We start from the raw sequence: 14,018 nt of genomic DNA on the forward strand, positions 1-14,018 counted from the left end.
TGCTAGCTGTGCCACCAGAGACTCTGGGTTCGAGTCCAGGCTCTGACGCAGCCGGCCGTTACCGGGATGACGCACAATTGTGATGACGCACAATTGGCCTAGCGTCGTCTGGGTTAGGGAGGGTTTGGCCGGTAGGGATATCCTTGTTTCATTGTGCACTAGCGATTCCTGTGGTGGGCCGGGTGCAGTGCGCGCTGACCAGGTCGCTAGGTGTATGGCGTTTTCTTCGACACATAAGATAATATGTGCCAGCCAACCCGGCTGGCTTCCGGGTTGGATGCGCGCTGTGTTAAGAAGCAGTGTGGCTTGGTTGGGTTGGGATTCCTCATGCCCAGGAAGGGATTGTTCCAGCCTGACATTTTGGATGATTTCTAAATGTCAGTCTTGGATGATCTCTAAACGTTTTGAAAAAGATATATTTTTAGACGTGTTTGTGTGTGTGTCAGTCAGTGGGGGGAGGTCGTAGAGTTAGTTTTATGTCAGACACATCTATGTTTACCAGTTTTGTAATAACTGTCTGTTGCAAACGCCACACGTTGTTCTGGTGTTTGTTTTTGACTGTCAAAAGGAAAACTGAAAGGCTTAGTTGTTCTTGTCTATGCAGAACAGACACCGTTTGAATACATTAAAGGGAAATATCGAGCTGTTATGAGCTGGAGGCAATCTAATTTTATTGGTCACATACACATGGTTAGCAGATGTTATTGCGATTGTAGCAAAAAGCTTATGCTTCTAGATCCGACAGTACAGCAATATCTAACAGGTAATATCTAACAAATTCCACAACAAAACCTAATATCTAACAAATTCCACAACAAAACCTAATACACACAATCTAGTAAAGGAATGGGATTTCATTAAACATTAATATTATTCTTAAATGGAGATTTAGTAGGATTTCAGAGTTTAGTATTAGTAATTAGTATTTACTAATTCTAGTAATAAGGGATCCATACCTCCAACAAGTTCCAGAAGTTTACGCAGATTTATATATTTTTTGATTAATTATTAGTTAGGGGTAAAGCCTAAAGTAATACAGTGCCATAAAACATTGGTTGCCAATGTGGTCCTCAGTGTGTGCATGTATGTGTATGTGTATGTGTGTGTGTGTACAGTACAAGTATTCAGACCCCTTCCCTTTTTCCACATTTTGTTACGTTATTGCCTTGTTTTAAAATGGATTAAATGAAACATTTTCCTCATCAATCTACACACAATACCACATAATGACAAAGCAAAAACAGGTGTTTAGAATTTTTTGCAAATATAATAAAAATATAAAATATAAATACCGTATTTACATAACTATTCAGACCCTTTGAGACTCGAAATTGAGCTTGGGTTTTTATTTTTTTAACAAGGCAAGTCAGTTTTAAGAACAAATTCTTATTTACAATGACGGTCTACCCCGGACAAACCCGGACGACGCTGGGGCAATTGTGCGCCGCCCTATGAAACTTCCGATCACGGACGGTTGTGATACAGCCCGGGATCAAACCAGGGTCTGTTGTGACACTTCTAGCACTGCGATGCAGTGCCTTAGACCGCTGCGCCACTTGGGACCTCAGGTGCATCCTGTTTCCATTAATCATCCTTGAAATGTTTCTACAACTTGATTGGAGTCCACCTGTGGCAAATTCAATTGATTGGACATGATTTGGAAAGGCACACACCTGTCTATATAAAGGTCCCACAGTTGACAGTGCATGTCAGAGCAAAAACCAAGCCATGAGGTCGAAGGAAATGTCCGTAGAGCTCCGAGACACAATTGTGTCGAGGCACAGATCTGAGGAAGGGTACCAAAACATGTCTGCAGCATTGAAGGTCCCCCAAAACACAGTGGCCTCCATCATTCTTAAATTGATGAAGTTTGGAAACACCAAGGCTCATCCTATAGCTGGCCGCCCGGCCAAACTGAGCAATCGGGGGAGAAGGGCCTTGGTTTGGGAGGTGACCAAGAACCCAATAGTCACTCCGACTGAGCTCCAGAGTTCCTCTGTGGAGATGGGAGAACCTTCCAGAAGGACAACCAACTCTGCAGCACTCCACCAATCAGGTCTTTATGGTAGAGTGACCAGACGGAAGCCACTCATCAGTAAAAGGCCACTTGGAGTTTGCCAAAAGGCACCTAAAAGACTCTCAGACCATGAGAAACAAGATTATCTGGTCTAATGAATCCAATATTGAACTCTTTGGCCTGAATGCCAAGTGTCACGTCTGGAGGAAACCTGGCGCCATTCCTACGGTGAAGCATGGTGGTGGCAGCATCATACTCTGGGAATGGTTTTCAGCGGCAGGGACTGGGAGACCTGGGAAATATGCTTGATGAAAACCTTCTCCAGAGCACTCAGGACCTCAGCCTGGGGCGGAGGTTCACCTTCCAACAGGACAACAACCCTAAGCACACAGCCAAGAAAATGCAGGAGTGGCTTCGGGATAAGTCTCCTAATGTCCTTGAGTGGCCCAGCCTGAGCCTGGACTTGAACCCGATCTAACATCTCTGTAGAAACCTGAAAATAGCTGTGCAGTGACACTCCCCCTTCCTATCTGACAAAGCTTGAGAGGATCTGCAGAGAAGAATGGGAGAAACTCCTCAAATACAGGTGTGCCAAGTTTTTAGGGTCAAACCCAAGAAGACTTGAGGCTGTAATCGCTGCCAAAGGTGCTTCAACAAAGTACTGAGTAAAGGGTCTGAATACGTATGTAAATGTTATATTTCAATTATTTATTTTTATTACATTTGCAACAATTTCAAAAAACCTGTTTTGATTTGTTGTTATGGGGTATTATGTGTAGATTGATGAGGGAAACAACTATTTAATAGATAACAAGATATTTTATTTCTGAACACACCGTATGTGTGTGTTACAAATAAAAGTGTCTGTGTAGTTCTGAAGTACTATCAGTGGCCGAGTTGAGTATTTATTTACTACTGGTCTGTGTAGTTCTGAAGTACTATCAGTCGCCGAGTTGAGTATTTATTTACTACTGGTCAGTGTAGTTCTGAAGTACTATCAGTCGCCGAGTTGAGTATTTATTTACTACTGGTCTGTGTAGGTCTGAAGTACTCTCAGTCGCCGAGTTGAGTATTTATTTACTACTGGTCTATGTAGTTCTGAAGTACTCTCAGTCGCAGAGTTGAGTATTTATTTACTACTGGTCTGTGTAGTTCTGAAGTACTATCAGTCGCCGAGTTGAGTATTTATTTACTACTGGTCTATGTAGTTCTGAAGTACTCTCAGTAGCCGAGTTGAGTATTTATTTACTACTGGTCTGTGTAGTTCTGAAGTACTATCAGTGGCGGAGTTGAGTATTTATTTACTACTGGTCTGTGTAGTTCTGAAGTACTCTCAGTCGCCGAGTTGAGTATTTATTTACTACTGGTCTATGTAGTTCTGAAGTACTCTCAGTCGCCGAGTTGAGTATTTATTTACTACTAGTCTGTGTAGTTCTGAAGTACTCTCAGTAGCCGAGTTGAGTATTTATTTACTACTGGTCTGTGTAGTTCTGAAGTACTATCAGTCGCCGAGTTGAGTATTTGTTTACTACTGGTCTGTGTAGTTCTGAAGTACTATCAGTCGCCGAGTTGAGTATTTATTTACTACTGGTCTGTGTAGTTCTGAAGTACTATCAGTCGCCGAGTTGAGTATTTATTTACTACTGGTCTGTGTAGTTCTGAAGTACTATCAGTCGCCGAGTTGAGTATTTATTTACTACTGGTCTGTGTAGTTCTGAAGTACTATCAGTGGCCGAGTTGAGTATTTACTTACTACTGGTCTGTGTAGTTCTGAAGTACTCTCAGTGGCCGAGTTGAGTATTTATTTACTACTGGTCTATGTAGTTCTGAAGTACTCTCAGTGGCCGAGTTGAGTATTTACTTACTACTGGTCTGTGTAGTTCTAAAGTACTCTCAGTCGCCGGGTTGAGTATTTATTTGCTACTTGCATGAATAGCCCCCACGTCACACTTATTATGAGCCATGTGGTCGGTGGAGTGTGTGTGTGTCGAGGTGACATTTTGGCGGTTGTTTGGGGGTATGAGAGGGAAGGCTTTGTCTATTCAGAGGGGATTGGTCCTTTGTATTGACTAGGGGCCTAAGCCTGCTAGAGAGAGATCCGCCATATTCAGAAAGACACAATATACAGTGCATTTGGAAAGTATTCAGAACCTTTGACTTTTTCAACATTTTGTTATGTTACAGCCTTATTCTAAAATTGATTAAATAAATACAATGTCCTCAGCAATCTACAAACAATACCCCATAGTGACAAAGCGAAAACATGTTTTTAGAAATTGTTACTAACTTATTAAAAATAAAAAACAGAAATACCTTATTTACATAAGTATTCAGACCCGTTGCTATGAGACTCGAAATTGAGCTCAGGTGCTTCCTGTTTCCATAGATCATCCTTGAGATGTTTCTAGAACTTCATTGGAGTCCACCTGTGGTACATTCAGTTGATTGGGCATGATCTGGAAAGGCACACACCTGTCTATATAAGGTCCCACTGTTGACAGCGCATGTCAGAGCAAAAACCAAGCCATGAGGTCGAAGGAATAGAGCTCCGAGACAGGATTGTGTCCAGGCACAGATCTGCAGCTTTGAAGGTCCCCAAGAACATAGTGGCCTCCATCATTATTAAATGGAAGAGTTTGGAACCAGTTTGGAACCGTTTTCCCTAGAGCTAACCGCCCGGCCAAACTGAGCAATTTGGGGAGAAGGACCTTGCTCAGGGAGGTGAACAATAACCAAATGGTCACTCTGACAGAGCTCCAGATTTCCTCTGTTGATTTCCTCTGTTGAGATGGGACAACCTTCCACAATGATCTCTGCAGCACGCCACCAATCAGGCCTTTATGGTAGAGTGGCTAGACGGAAGAACTCCTCAGTAAAAGGCACATGATTATCTGGTCTGATGAAACCAAGATTGAACAATTTGGCCCGAACGCCAAGCATCACGTCTGGAGGAAACCTGGCACTATCCTTATGGTGAAGCATGGTGGTGGCAGCATCATGCTGTGGGGATGTTTGTCAGCGGCAGGGACTGGGAGACTAGTCAGGATCGAGGCAAAGATGAACGGAGCAAAGTACAGAGAGATCCTTGATGAAAACCTGCTCCAGAGCAATCAGGACCTCAGACTAGGGCGAAGGTTCGCCTTCCAACAGAACAACGAACCTAAGCACACAGCCAAGACAATAAAGGAGTGGCTTCAGGACAAGTCTCTGAATGTCCTTGCGTGGCCCAGCCAGAGCCCGGACTTGAACCCGATCGAACATCTCTGGAGAGACCAAAAAATAGCTGTGCAGCGACACTCCCCATCCAACCTAACAGATCATGAGAGGATCTGCAGAGAAGAATGTGAGAAACTCCCCAAATACAGGTGTGCCAAGCTTGTAGCGTAATACCCAAGAAGACTTGAGGCTGAAATCGCTGCCGAAGGTGCTTCAACAAAGTACTGAGTAAAGGGTCTGAATACTTATGTAATTGTGATGTCATTTTTGTATTTTTTTATTTTTATAAATTAGCAAACATTTCTAAAAACCTGTTTTGCTTTGTCATTATGGGTAATGCGTGTAGATTGATGAGGGAAAAAAACATTTAAATACATTTTCGAATTAGGCTCTATTCTAACAAAATGTGGAAAAAGTCAAGGGGTTTGAATACTTTCCGAAGGCACTGTAGCAGTCGAAAGTTTGAACACATCTACTTATTCAAGGGTTTTTCTTTATTTTTAATATTTTCTACATTGTAGAATTATAGTGAAGACATCAAAACTATGAAATAACACATATGGAACCATGTAGTAAACAAAAAAGTGTTATATTTTATATTTGAGAGAGAGAGAGAGAGAGAGAGAGAGAGAGAGAGAGAGAGAGAGAGAGAGAGAGAGAGAGAGAGAGAGAGAGAGAGAGAGAGAGAGAGAGAGAGAGAGAGAGAGAGAGAGAGAGAGAGAGAGAGGTAATGTACTATAGTTTGCTCTCCTTTTAATGCTCTTTTTTATGAGCTGAAAATTAATGACACTTATTTATTAATTGTACTGTTGGAGGTGTGTGTGTTTGTTTGACTGAATAAGATGAGTTGATGAGGAATGTTCTAATGACGTCCTGCCTTGTTTATTTTTTTATTTGACGTAACCTTTATTTGACTAGGAAAGTCAGTTAAGAACAAATTCTTATTTACAATGACGGCCTACCAAAAGGCAAAAGACCTCCTGCGTGGATGGGGGCTGGGAATCATTTTTTTTTTTAATTACATGAAAATATAGGACAAAACACACATTGTGACAAGAGAGACACCACAAAACTACACAAAGAGAGACCTAAGACAAACAACATAGCATGGCAGCAACACATGGCAACAAAGCATGGTAGAAACACAATATGACAACAACATGGTAGCAACACAACATGACAACAACATGGTAGCAACACAACATGACAACAACATGGTAGCAACACAACATGGCAACACAGCATGGGGGCAACACCACATGACAACAGCATGGTAGCAACACAACATGGCAACAACATGGTAGCAACACAACATGACAACAACATGGTAGCAACACAACATGGCAACACAGCATGGGGGCAACACCACATGACAACAACATGGTAGCAACACAACATGGCAACAACATGGTAGCAACACAAGATGACAACAACATGGTGGCAACACCACATGACAACAACATGGGGGCAACACCACATGACAACAACATGGTAGCAACACAACATGGCAACAACATGGTAGCTACACAAGATGACAACAACATGGTAGCAACACAAGATGACAACAACATGGTGGCAACACAAGATGACAACAACATGGTAGCAACACAAGATGACAACAACATGGTAGCAACACAAGATGGCTACAACATGGTGGCAACACAAGATGACAACAACATGGTAGCAACACAAGATGACAACAACATGGTGGCAACACAAGATGGCTACAACATGGTGGCAACACAAGATGACAACAACATGGTGGCAACACAAGATGACAACAACATGGTAGCAACACAAGATGGCTACAACATGGTAGCAACACAAGATGACAACAACATGGTGGCAACACAAGATGACAACAACATGGTGGCAACACAAGATGACAACAACATGGTAGCAACACAAGATGACAACAACATGGTAGCAACACAAGATGACAACAACATGGTGGCAACACAAGATGACAACAACATGGTAGCAACACAAGATGACAACAACATGGTAGCAACACAAGATGACAACAACATGGTAGCAACACAAGATGACAACAACATGGTGGCAACACAAGATGACAACAACATGGTGGCAACACAAGATGACAACAACATGGTGGCAACACAAGATGACAACAACATGGTAGCAACACAAGATGACAACAACATGGTGGCAACACAAGATGACAACAACATGGTGGCAACACAAGATGACAACAACATGGTGGCAACACAAGATGACAACAACATGGTGGCAACACAAGATGACAACCTTCCGTTCAGGAGGTTTAAAGACACACAGGTCAGTTAGGCCTGTTCGGAACAGATACAGTAAGCCTTTATACTGGCATGGTAGGATGAATGGGGGAAATGCCACTATTTATTAGCCTACTGTTAAAAACTCTGACTTAATTTAAGTCCGTTTTAGACTGATTGAAAGTGCTAGGGTTAGGGTAATTACTGATGTATAGTTATATGAGGTGTTTTCTGTGGCAAAAAAAAAAACTACTGAAAGATTCCATCTCCGTTTGCAAAAAACTAGTTCATTAAAATGATCTATGGCATGACAGCGGTCACTCCAGTTACACGGTCTCCGCATCCACTTCAAACCAAAACAAATGTTGATGTCTTTGGACAGCTGCTATTTGGGCCCTGAAACACACCAGAGTTTATTATGTTTAACTCTTTACTTTTGGGCTCAACACCACCACCACGCTATGTGTGTGTGTGTGTGTGTGTGTGTGTGTGTCAGCCACCAGCTTTGGGCCGAGGTCATGTGCACTTCTCATTTGCTGACGAGAGAGTCCGTTTTACCCTCCTCTCTCACATTCGCTCTCTCTCTCTCACACAAGAGCTCAAATAACCGGAGTCCTGGCAATGCGCAGATGTGGACTATGATTTATGACCGCACTTGGTTCGCTTTCCCCGGGCTTTCTCTCTATAAACCTCGGTGTTTAATTAGGGCTGAGGAATAAAATGGAATATTTTAATGGAATTAACGCAGGAGCGGTTACTCCAAACACGTCTTCTATTTGTACCTCCTGATTCAAAGGCTAGATCGTCAGGTAAGGAGAGAAAACAGAGTTCGGGAATCCTCGTCGGAAATTTCTGACATTCGTTCGTATCTGACATTCGAGTAGATGAGTTAACCTTTTACTGATCAATGGGCTATATATCCATATCGCTTTGCTTGTGCTTGAAGCCTTGCCATGTGACATACCAATCACAGTCGTAGGCTACATTTGACAAAATACCAAAAATCGAATATACTTTTATTCAAAAACGAATATGATTTTAGATGTACTATTTACAGTCTATTAATATATGGTAGGCTATGCTATAAAGTGGTAATATGTATAGGTTAGGTTGCAGACATTAGCCGAGGCTAAAGGCTACATAGCTTATCGTTTTCCCAAAGTTTTTGTTCATCTTCTGTTATTTTGTGACGTTATAGGCTACTGTTCGGAACCGTGCATCTGTTATTCATGCACGGGGGCGCAGTAGGCTATAGGCTCGGCTACCACGGTCGGCATTTTACTTTTAACTTAGGATATCTGTAGTCAAAAGTTTACATTCATAGTTGAATCCATGCAGTAGCATAGTCCTGGTAATATATCCTTGCTTACACGAAGATAAGAATTGAATGGACTGGCAAAATATTTTATTCTGTGAGCTTGTCATGTTTGGCTACTGTTTGTCTTTCCCACAGTTTCCTACATACTGTATCTACAATCAGCCGCCTATTATACTGTAATACTGAACTAGCACGATGGAACGATGAAGCAGAGTCCTGCATTTAGATGGATAAAATACATACCTGTAATTGCTGTGAACTAAACTATCACGTCAATGATCAGGGGCTTCCGAGTGGCGCAGCGGTCTAAGGCTAGAGGTGTCACTTCTTTTAATTGAACTAGGCAAATCAGTTAATAAGAACAAATTCTTATTTACAATGACAGCCTACCCCGGCCCAATTGTGCTCTGCCCTATGGGACATCGAATCACGGCCGGATGTGATGCAGCCTGGATTCAAACCAGACACCCAGTGACACCTCTTGCACGGAGATGCAGTGTCTTAGACCACTGCGGGACTCAGGAGCTCACTACAGCCCCTGGTTTGATTCCAGGCTGTATCACAACAAGCCGTGATTGGGAGTCTCATAGGGCGGTGCACAATTGGCCCAGTGTCATCCAGGTTAGGGTTAGGGTTAGGGTTAGGGTTAGGGTGAGGGTTTGGCCGGGGTAGGCTGTCATTGTAAATAACAAGTTGTTCTTAACTGACTAAAGGTTAAATAAAGGTTCAATATAGACAGGAGTTGATGGACTCACCTCTGCTCATGGTCCTATTGGCAGTTTAGTAGAAAGGTGTTTTATAATTCAATTTTTATTGGAGAGTCTTTGGGAACGGGTTCCAGCAGGTATGTGATAGACTGACAGGTTGCCCCTTTCCTGCAGTCAAATGACCTCGTGGCCTCATGGGTGGAATGTTATTCATATTTTTCATAATTTCATAATGAATCCACTTTTTTTTAGGCTGAAATTCCAGTGTTTCTATGCCAAATGGTTTTGTTATATTTCAATCTTCTTTGATGTACAGTGGGGAGAACAAGTATTTGATACACTGACAATTTTGCAGGTTTTCCTACTTACAAAGCATGTAGAGGTCTGTAATTTTTATCATAGGTACACTTCAACTGTGAGAGAAGGAATCTAAAACAAAAATCCAGAAAATCACATTGTATGATTTTTAAGTAATTAATTTGCATTTTATTGCATGACATAAGTATTTGATACATCAGAAAAGCAGAACTGAATATTTGGTACAGAAACCTTAGTTTGCAATTACAGAGATCATACGTTTCCTGTAGTTCTTGACCAGGTTTGCACACACTGCAGCAGGGATTTTGGCCCACTCCTCCATACAGACCTTCTCCAGATCCTTCAGGTTTCGGGGCTGTCGCTGGGCAATACGGACTTTCGGCTCCCTCCAAAGATTTTCTATTGGGTTCAGGTCTGGAGACTGGCTAGGCCACTCCAGGACCTTGAGATGCTTCTTACGGAGCCACTCCTTAGTTGCCCTGGCTGTGTGTTTCGGGTCGTTGTCATGCTGGAAGACCCAGCCACGACCCATCTTCAATGCTCTTACTGAGGGAAGGAGGTTGTTGGTCAAGATCTCGCGATACATGGCCCCATCCATCCTCCCCTCAATACGGTGCAGTCGTCCTGTCCCCTTTGCAGAAAAGCATCCCCAAAGAATGATGTTTCCACCTCCATGCTTCACGGTTGGGATGGTATTCTTGGGGTTGTACTCATCCTTCTATTCCTCCAAACACGGCGAGTGGAGTTTAGAGCAAAAAGCTCTATTTTTGTCTCATCAGACCACATGACCTTCTCCCATTCCTCCTCTGGATCATCCAGATGGTCATTGGCAAACTTCAGACGGGCCTGGACATGCGCTGGCTTGAGCAGGGGGACCTTGCGTGCGCTGCAGGATTTTAATCCATGACGGCGTAGTGTGTTACTAATGGTTTTCTTTGAGACTGTGGTCCCAGCTCTCTTCAGGTCATTGACCAGGTCCTGCCGTGTAGTTCTGGGCTGATCCCTCACATTCCTCATGATCATTGATGCCCCACGAGGTGAGATCTTGCATGGAGCCCCAGACCGAGGGTGATTGACCGTCATCTTGAACTTCTTCCATTTTCTAATAATTGTGCCAACAGTTGTTGCCTTCTCACCAAGCTGCTTGGCTATTGTCCTGTAGCCCATCCCAGCCTTGTACAGGTCTACAATTTATCCCTGATGTCCTTACACAGCTCTCTGGTCTTGGCCATTGTGGAGAGGTTGGAGTCTGTTTGATTGAGTGTGTGGACAGGTGTCTTTTATACAGATAACGAGTTCAAACAGGTGCAGTTAATACAGGTAATGAGTGGAGAACAGGAGGGCTTCTTAAAGAAAAACTAACAGGTCTGTGAGAGCCGGAATTCTTACTGGTTGGTAGGTGATCAAATACTTATGTCATGCAATAAAATGCAAATTAATTACTTAAAAATCATACAATGTGATTTTCTGGATTTTTGTTTTAGATTCCGTCTCTCACAGTTGAAGTGTACCTATGATAAAAATGACAGACCTCTACATGCTTTGTAAGTAGGAAAACCTGCAAAATCGGCAGTGTATCAAATACTTGTTCTCCCCACTGTAGATAAAGTGTAATATTGGGATTCAAACTCAAAATGGGAATATATTTCAACTCTACATCTGACATGATACAGGTGTCTTATTTTTGTTAAAGCCCATAACCATGTGTGTGAGGCTTATACTTTTGTTTCAAAGTAGATTTGTTTAAGACTACCAAGAAACATTCTGTGTCCCTGATTTAGCCCACTGCAGTAAAAGGGCAGGTAACAACACAAAGGTCTAGCAGCCCAAAGGTATTCAGTTCAAGTCTCATCATGGACAATTTTAGCTAATTAGTAACTTTTCAACTGCTTACTACTTTTTAGCTACATTGCAATGACTTAGCATGTTAGCTAACCCTAACCCTTTTTGCTAATCTTCCCCCTAACCTTAATAACCCTTTAACCTAACTCCTAAACTTAACCCTAACCCCTAGCCTAGCTAACAATAGTCAGCTAGCTAAAGTTAGCCACCAATTTACTTTTTGTAAATTCGTACCATATTGTACTTTTCGCAAATTTGTAACATATTGTACGTTTTGAAAATTCATAAACATATAATTATATTTATTGAGCTATTTTGGGATTGTTCCACTCAACTTGCAATAGGCTACGGCTCCAATCTGTGACAATGCTAGTTGAAGAATGCCATGTAAATTGTAGTGTAGCCTAGTGTATGCCTAGCCTATCTGTTTATCACATTGGACATTGTCCTCCAGAAAAGAATCAACATTTCCTCTTAGCCTAATAACTAGTTCAACACAGCAAGTGCATGTTGTGGTGGGGTGCAACATTCTTTAAAAATAAAGTCAAATGATGTCCTCCCGAGTGGCGCAGCGGTCTAAGGCACTGCATTGCTGTGCTTGAGGCATCACTACAACCTCGGGTTTCGATCCCAGGCTGTGTCACAGCCGGCTGTGACCGGGAGACCCATGAGGGTGCGCGCAGTTGTCCGGGTTAGGGGAGGGTTTGGCCGGCCAGGATTTCCTTGTCCCATCACACTCTAGTGACTCCTTGTGGCAGGCCAGGCACCTGCGAGCTGATCTCATTGCCAGCTGGATGGTGTTTCCTCCAACACATTGGTGTGGCAGGCTTCTGGGTTAAGCAAACAGTGTGTCAAGAAGCAGTGCAAATTGGCCGGGTCATGTTTCGGGGGATGCATGGCTCTCAACCTTCGTTGAGTCCATACAGGAGTTGCAGCTATGGGACAAGACTGTTACTTCCAATTGGGGCGAAGAAAGTGTCAAAGTAAAATAAATGTCAAGTGGAAACGGTCTGGGTTTCAACCATAGCCCAGCCGGATCACGCTTGAGTACATCTCTCATATACTTTTGGGAACCTGCTTGTGCCCATTTTTAATTAAAGGGAGCACGGGGTCCAATCTGGATGTTGCGTGTTTACCATGGCGTGTAACTGTAAAACCGGTCTGGGTTTCATCCGCCTCCGCTGGAGCATTAATAGTTTTATAACGGGGGAGTGAGTGTGTTTTTCAGAGACTGCTTTGGTAAAACAAATCCCCTGATAATGGCGGATTAAACCATATAAACATGATTGTTACCTCAATTAGATACGCAGGGGTGAGAAAGAGAGAGAGAGAGAGAGAGAGAGAGAGAGAGAGAGAGAGAGAGAGACAGAGAGAGAGAGAGAGAGAGAGAGAGAGAGACAGAGAGACAGAGAGAGAGAGACAGAGAGAGAGAGACAGAGAGAGAGAGACAGAGAGAGAGAGACAGAGAGAGAGAGAGAGAGAGAGAGAGAGAGAGAGAGAGAGAGAGAGAGAGAGAGAGAGAGAGAGACAGAGAGAGAGAGAGAGAGAGAGACATTGAGGAAGGGAGAGAAGGAGGGAAAGAGAGAGATTGAGGGAGGGAGAAAGAGAGAGAGAGGAGAAGGATAGATAAGAAATAAGTAGACAACGGCCTGGTTATGTGAAGGTTAGGGCTACAACGATCTGGTTATGTGAAGGTTAGGGCTACAACGGCCTGGTTATGTGAAGGTTAGGGCTACAACAGCCTGGTTATGTGAAGGTTAGGGCTACAACGACCTGGTTATCTGATGGTTAGGGCTACAACGGCCTGGTTATGTGAAGGTTAGGGCTACAACGGCCTGGTTATGTGAAGGTTACGGCTACAACGGCATGGTTATGTGAAGGTTAGGGCTACAACGGCCTGGTTATTTGAAGGTTATGGCTACAACGGCCTGGTTATGTGAAGGTTAGGGCTACAACGGCCTGGTTATGTGAAGGTTAGGGCTACAACAGCCTGGTTATCTGATGGTTAGGGCTACAACGGCCTGGTTATGTGAAGGTTAGGGCGACAACAGCCTGGTTATGTGAAGGTTAGGGCGACAGCAGCCTGGTTATGTGATGGTTAGGGCGACAACAGCCTGGTTATCTGATGGTTAGGGCTACAACGGCCTGGTTATGTGAAGGTTAGGGCTACAACGGCCTGGTTATGTGAAGGTTAGGGCTACAACAGCCTGGTTATGTGACGGTTAGGGCTACAACAGTCTGGTTATGTGAAGGTTTGGGCTACAACGGCCTGGTTATTTTAAGGTTAGGGCTACAACGGCCTGGTTATCTGATGGTTAGGGCTACAACGGCCTGGTTATGTGAAGGTT

General features: G+C 43.2%; 1 protein-coding gene across 3 annotated transcripts in view; it reads left to right on the forward strand.

The window, feature by feature from the left end:
• Positions 1 to 14,018, forward strand: part of LOC139563705 (forkhead box protein N3-like) — a 119,517-nt gene that overhangs the window by 44,563 nt on the left and 60,936 nt on the right. For 2 of the 3 annotated variants that reach the window (XM_071382569.1, XM_071382571.1), the window contains exon 1: positions 8,029 to 8,294. The exons of the other annotated variant lie outside the window; for it this stretch is intronic. The gene's annotated coding sequence lies outside the window, so the exon portion shown is untranslated. Of the gene's footprint in view, positions 1 to 8,028; positions 8,295 to 14,018 lie in introns of those variants that run through there. 3 annotated transcript variants of the gene reach the window in all.

This window comes from Salvelinus alpinus, chromosome 34, assembly GCF_045679555.1.
Source record: "Salvelinus alpinus chromosome 34, SLU_Salpinus.1, whole genome shotgun sequence".
NCBI lineage: Eukaryota > Metazoa > Chordata > Actinopteri > Salmoniformes > Salmonidae > Salvelinus > Salvelinus alpinus.